The sequence below is a fragment of the Paramormyrops kingsleyae genome, chromosome 9, assembly GCF_048594095.1.
Source record: "Paramormyrops kingsleyae isolate MSU_618 chromosome 9, PKINGS_0.4, whole genome shotgun sequence".
NCBI classification, from domain to species: domain Eukaryota; kingdom Metazoa; phylum Chordata; class Actinopteri; order Osteoglossiformes; family Mormyridae; genus Paramormyrops; species Paramormyrops kingsleyae.
This window is the reverse complement of record NC_132805.1, coordinates 4,392,957-4,399,227: the sequence shown is the minus strand read 5'-3', so window position 1 is coordinate 4,399,227 and position 6,271 is coordinate 4,392,957. Positions and strand designations below refer to the sequence as shown.

Sequence of the window (6,271 nt, the reverse complement as noted above, 5' to 3'; positions counted from 1 at the left end):
AAATGATTAAAAAAATAAGTTGTGGGCTGGACAGATCCAGCTGACAGACTCTGAGACCCCGGTGCTGGAGGGTTCGATGCTTATAGTACAGTCGCCCCTCGAGAGTCATGAATGTGACATTCATGGTTTCGGATTGTCAAACAACGCATATGCCAAAAGTATATAATACTGAAAATGATTTGGATTACAAAAACTTATAAGATATATAAATATGCCTGTAATTTAATATATGTTTGTGTAAGTACATAATGCGTCTTTAGTGTTAAAAGTTATTTATGATTAAAAACAAAACTGTAGCATCTACACATCGTGGCTTGGGATGCAGTGTGTCTTTGTCTTGGTAATCAGTGTCACGTGTTAGCAGTGAAATCTCACGTTTATTACAGTAACTTCTACAACTTACAGTGTCGTCAATTTGCATTTTTAATAATGGACCTGAGTATTATTCACAAATATCTGCTCCTAACCCTTGCAAAAGCGAAGGAATGACTGAACATTCAACTGGATTAAATGACTGGATGACATCGCCTCCATAATTATTGGCACCCCTAGTAAGGATGAGTGAAAACAGTTATAAGAAATACACATTTTAGTGAGTTAGATTTATCTTGCACTGAAAAAAATCAAGAAACATCAAACCTTTCACTGAACTAAATTTATTAAGAAAGAAAATCATCAAGAAATATTTATAATGAAACCACATGCGCCATGGCTTTGGCACCCATAGAAATTCTTATCAATAAAATGTAACTGAAACATTTTCTCCATTTATATATTTTACTGAAGCTGATCAGAGTCTATAGAAACTTTCAGGCAGTAACGACTTCCTCTTTCACTGGGGCATAAATATGAGGTTATACAAAGGCCAATCACCCATAGTCATTCATCAACATGGCAAGATAAGATAACATGCTAATCAAATGAAGGAGAAGTGTGTTGATCTTCAGAAGTCAGGGAATGGATATTTTATAAAAAAAGAAAACTACTTGCCTTAAAATGTCCATTCAGGCAATAACTAAAATGTTCGAATCACCTGGGATTGAGAGCAACGTGTCTGCTGGACCAATGCTTCCCAACCCAGTCTTTGGGGACCCCCAGTTGGTACACATCTTTGGGTCACAAAGTCTCCAAACCCGCCATCAGATGTCACCTCCATACCAAAAGATTATTTTGGAAGACGTGTCAGAAAAAGCACCTAGAGTTTGTGAAATGCTACTGGAATTTTTACTGTAACCAAATTCAATGGTCAGATAAAACTAAAACAAACACTGAAGGCTGGTGTGTTATAAAGAGAAGGATGGACATACTGAAATTATCCTGATCCCTGGGTCCTGAGGAAATGATCCTGATCCCTGGGTCCTGAGGAAATGATCCTGATCCCTGGGTCCTGAGGAAATGATCCTGATCCCTGGGTCAAGAGGAAATGATCCTGATCCCTGGGTCAAGAGGAAATGATCCTGATCCCTGGGTCCTGAGGAAATGATCCTGATCCCTGAGTCCTGAGGAAATGATCCTGATCCCTGGGTCCTGAGGAAATGATCCTGATCCCTGGGTCCTGAGGAAATGATCCTGATCCCTGGGTCCTGAGGAAATGATCCTGATCCCTGAGTCCTGAGGAAATGATCCTGATCCCTGGGTCCTGAGGAAATGATCCTGAGGCTGTCCATGGGTTAAAAATGTCAGACTTATGGAAAACTCATACTTGCAAACAGGCTGCCAAAAAACCTATTGTATTAAACATTTGAGTTCAATGCAATGGTTCGTCACTTTGTGACACTCATGAAAACATTTGCGACTTCTGCGGTTTGTCGACTCGAGATGCTGTAAGCGGTTACTTGTATTATCACTGTATAATTATGATTATCCATCCATCCATTGTCCAACCCACTCATCCCACTGGGTCGCGGGGGGTCTGGAGCCTATCCCGGAAGCAACGGGCACAACCCTGGACGGGGGGCCAGCCCATCGCAGGGCACACTCGCACACCATTTACTCACTCATGCACACCTAAGGGCAATTTAGCAACGCCAATCAGCTTAGCATGTTTTTGGACTGTGGGGGGAAACCGGAGTACCTGGAGAAAACCCCACGATGACACGGGGAGAACATGCAAACTCCACACACATGTGACCCAGGTGGAGACTCAAACCCCGGTCCCAGAGGTGTGAGGCAACAGTGCTAACCACCGCACCACCATGCCGCCCCAATTATGATTATTACATACATAATTATCTACTGCATTATCATTGTTCAAATTTACCTGCATTTGATTTAAAGGATCGAATCTCATTTGTTACCTGCCTGTATGGTGGAGGTTCAGTGATATTGTGGAGTTGTTTATCCTCCAGAACCCCTGAGACCCTCGTGAGGGTCCATGGCACCATGGACTCCATGAAATACCAAGACATTTTAAATCTAAGTCTGGCTGCCTCTGCCAAGAAAGTAAAACTGGGTCGTCGCTGGATCTTACAGCAGGACAATTTTCTAAAACATATACGTCCGCATCAACGAAAAATGGTTACGTGAACACAAAATCAACTCAACTCAACGGCCAACTCTTTCCCCTGATCTAAACCTGTGGGGTCAACTGATCAGGAGAGTCTACAGGTGAGGGACGAGGGCCCTGGATGATCTGGAGGGATTCTGTAAAAAGAAATGACCTCAGATTCCCTGCTCGGGATTCCCCAACTTACATGATGTTATAGAAGATGGCTCAGTGCTGTTTTATTGGTAAAGAGAGGTTGTACAAAGTACTGGATGCAGGAGTGGCAATAATCAGGGCACATGTGGTTTTGTTAATTAAAAAATAATTATTTCTTAATAAGGGATTATTTTTTCCTCTGAATAAAGTTACTTCAATTAAAGGCTGGATTTTTTTCCCTGAGATTAAGATAATTCACTAAAAGGTGAATTTCTTATAAATCTTATATTTTACTCATCATTACAAGGGGTGCCGATAGTTGTGAAGGGGACTGTATGTGTACGTACTGGTTCCTAAGATACGTATTTTAATTTATTTACTTAGTAACTGCTTTCTCCAAAGAGACATGCAAGTTAGGAAAACTATGGGTCAGAAGGATAGATCAGAAGCACACATTGTTTAATAAGAATCACTCTGCAGATACTTATTACCAGTCAATAACTGTGTGAGTGGAGTGTAATTGTGTGGAGCGAACTTCTTAGATTTACGTTAACTTCCTGTCACTGTTTGAAACAGGATGTTAGTTTGTAGCTTTTTGTGGTTGCGCTGGAACACAAATATTCTGAGAACAGTTTTATTCTTATTCTTAAATTAGGTTGTAGTTCACATAAATATTAATCATATACTTTATTTTCATGTTCAAGAATGCATTTCAGAATTTTTATGTTTAATCACTGAAACTTTCTGATATTGATACAATATATAGAAAGTGTAACACAAATTACCTTGCAAATTAAATCATTGAGCTTTAGTAAGATTTACACAGGTCTATGGAATTAAGGATGTCAACAAAATTGTTGACTTTTACCCATAATAGACATTTTAAATTTTTCAGGAGCAACACTGAGTATATCATTAATAATTCTGAATATACATCCATTATCTAAAGTGACATGAAAAATACCAGATTTTAGAGATAACTAGATTAATTACAAGACAAGTGCTGAGATCTCAAGCCTTCAAATTATTAAGGTGACACTCCACAGATTCAGGCAAATCTTTTCTGATTTTTTTTCACAAGAAGAATCAAAGAAAAATTTCTCATATTTCTTTTATACTTTTGCAATCTCTTTTCTTGGACAAAAAAATCCTTTCCTCTATGACACAGTACTTTATCAATGCCTTTTGTTTACAAAGTTGACTGCTGAATGCTTTTTCAGCCGCTTGTTTTTTTAAAATCCATAATCACACAAAGATCTTTAAATTAGTGTGACTGCATGTGTGATCTGAATTCAGATGTCTGTTGGACAATTTCCATAAGCTGATTAATCTTTCCCATGAAACATACCGAGATCCACCCAATATCAAGCCAGGTAGCTGCTAACACACCTCAGGTCTGATTTTGCGTCAACAGAACAGATGACTAAACAGCCCAAACCGGTTCTCATATTTCTACAGACTCCACTCTTCACTAAGGCAGACAGAGATGGTGCTTAGATTCAACCACAAATATGTCTGTGAATCTTTAATGTTTCTTGTCAGACCATGGTTTTTTTTCCACCCTCGCTCAGTTTTGTTTCCCAGCAATAAGATGGAACTGAGCACCAAGACGGTCACATTATGTTGGAAAGGAATTGTTAAAAAAATCTATCATTTTAAAAGCTGGCATATTAAATGATTGTGTGAATCACAGACCATTCAAAATAACAGCTGTAACACACAAGTTGTTTAAAATGAACCAAACTGGGGCATTGAAATTATTAAGCATTTATATATAGATACTGTATTTCACTCGTCCTACTCTGGAGTAGAATTTGCTGCTTGTAAAAAATTATCTCTAAACTGGTTTGTTGGAGCCATTCCTCGGTTGCTGTTTCAGTTTTTTAGGAGAGATTTTGCCCAGTTAATATTGTTTAGTGCATTTTGTTTAGCATTCCACAATTTATACTTCTTTTTTTTTTTTTTGTTGAACAGGTATATTGGACTGAAAATCAAATGAACGTTGTGGAGGTGTTGGATTTTAAAACCCTCAGTTCTTCACTCTATTTACAATGGATATAGGTTGATGTGATGATGAATGTATCCAAATCACAGTTTATTTACACACACACATGCATCGTTCTCCTATGCAGAGTGACAGGGTTCATGGAGCCTATCCTGAAAACAATGGGCTGAAGGTCGGGAATAACCTTGGATGGAGTGCCAACCCATCGCTGGGCATATGTTCTTTTCAGTAAAAACCCAATATCCTCTCAATAATGATACAAAATAGTGTTGAATTCTGTTTTTAGGCACCATGATGAGTCTCAAAAAAAAAAACCTGTGCTCTTCTGTCCTCAGCTTGGACCATTCTAGAAAAGCCTCGTGATGTTGCAGAATAAATTACTTGAGGCTGTCGTCTGATGAACAGCCATCGGTTCCTTCTAGCCTAAAACAAAATTAAATTATTTTGATAGAGACAACAAGCCAGAGACTGGTAAACCATGAGGTGTTGAACAGCTACACAATGCATCCGTGCATCTCGACCGAACGGTCCTGTTACCACGTGATGTTTTTCTGCGTTCCTAAAGTCACCTGATGGGTTGGGCTCAATGCAAGACTGTTTGACCAAATCGTATGTATGGCAGAGTCATTTCAGTCTGATTAAAACCATGTCTGAGCCCATTCACTATTCGTGTGCTGAAGCTCACTCATTCCACAAGTAGTTGTAGCAAAGCATTTCAAAACATTTGCACTGTAAAGTCACTGTGGACTCAATGGGCTGTTGAGTTTCGAGTTACCGCAAAGCCTTACTGCCAACTGCTGCTAAATCATGCTTATATCAAGAGAATCAAGATGTGCATAAAAGTAATTGCAGGAGAGGTAAAAAGGTTCTGCTTTCCATAGTTATCGCATACCTTTCTCACATACCGGTCTGTCTAGTTGCTATGCAGTAGACATGCTACTTCCTGTGTAACAAGCCGCCCAGTAACCCCTGAAGTACTCAGCACTGATTTATTTCATTAAACTCTTTTCTTAGTCTGACAAGTACAACCACATATTTAGTTTTGATTTAAACAACCTCACGATAAAAATGTAACTGAAAAGCATTGCGCCGTCCTTGTATATATCACTCAAGACATCACCACATCGCTTTGTATGCAGGCCAAGATTAAACCACGCTGAGCAATGAGGTTAAATAACAGCCTTCTCGCCCACTACCGTAGTCTGCTTACGCTATCATTTATCATTTACTTCCTTGTGACCTGTATTCCATACTGAAAGGTCCCCCTTGAGCTCAATGTGTTTGGCAGTTGCCATCTGTTTACATAACAGAACAATTACAATATATAGATTTCTGTTTCTGTTGTGTCAGGAAATACATTTTTAATCTTGTTTTTGCTAAAGAGAGGTTTGGGCATTCAAAGTACAAATATAGCAAAGCCTAAAGCTCATGACTGTGCTAATTACAGTGCACTGAGAGCATAATAAAACACCAGACTCTCCCAGATGCTTTGCTGCTTGCATGTTCTGTATTTTAAGCATCACAAACATTTCCCCCGTGTCATTAAACTTTCTTTTTTTTCAATTTGTACGAAAAGGCAATGTCACTCATTATGCCAGGGCAGCCACGGTCTGTAATGGGCAAAA

General features: G+C 39.1%; 1 long non-coding RNA gene across 1 annotated transcript; it reads right to left on the bottom strand.

The window, feature by feature from the left end:
- Nucleotides 1-636: 636 nt before the first annotated feature.
- LOC140592550 (uncharacterized) lies at nt 637-1,423 on the bottom strand. Its single transcript, XR_011992871.1, has 2 exons — nt 1,308-1,423; nt 637-1,195 (listed from the first exon to the last, which is right to left on the bottom strand). It is a non-coding gene; the product is annotated as an uncharacterized lncRNA (long non-coding RNA).
- Between the last annotated feature and the right edge of the window lie 4,848 nt (nt 1,424-6,271).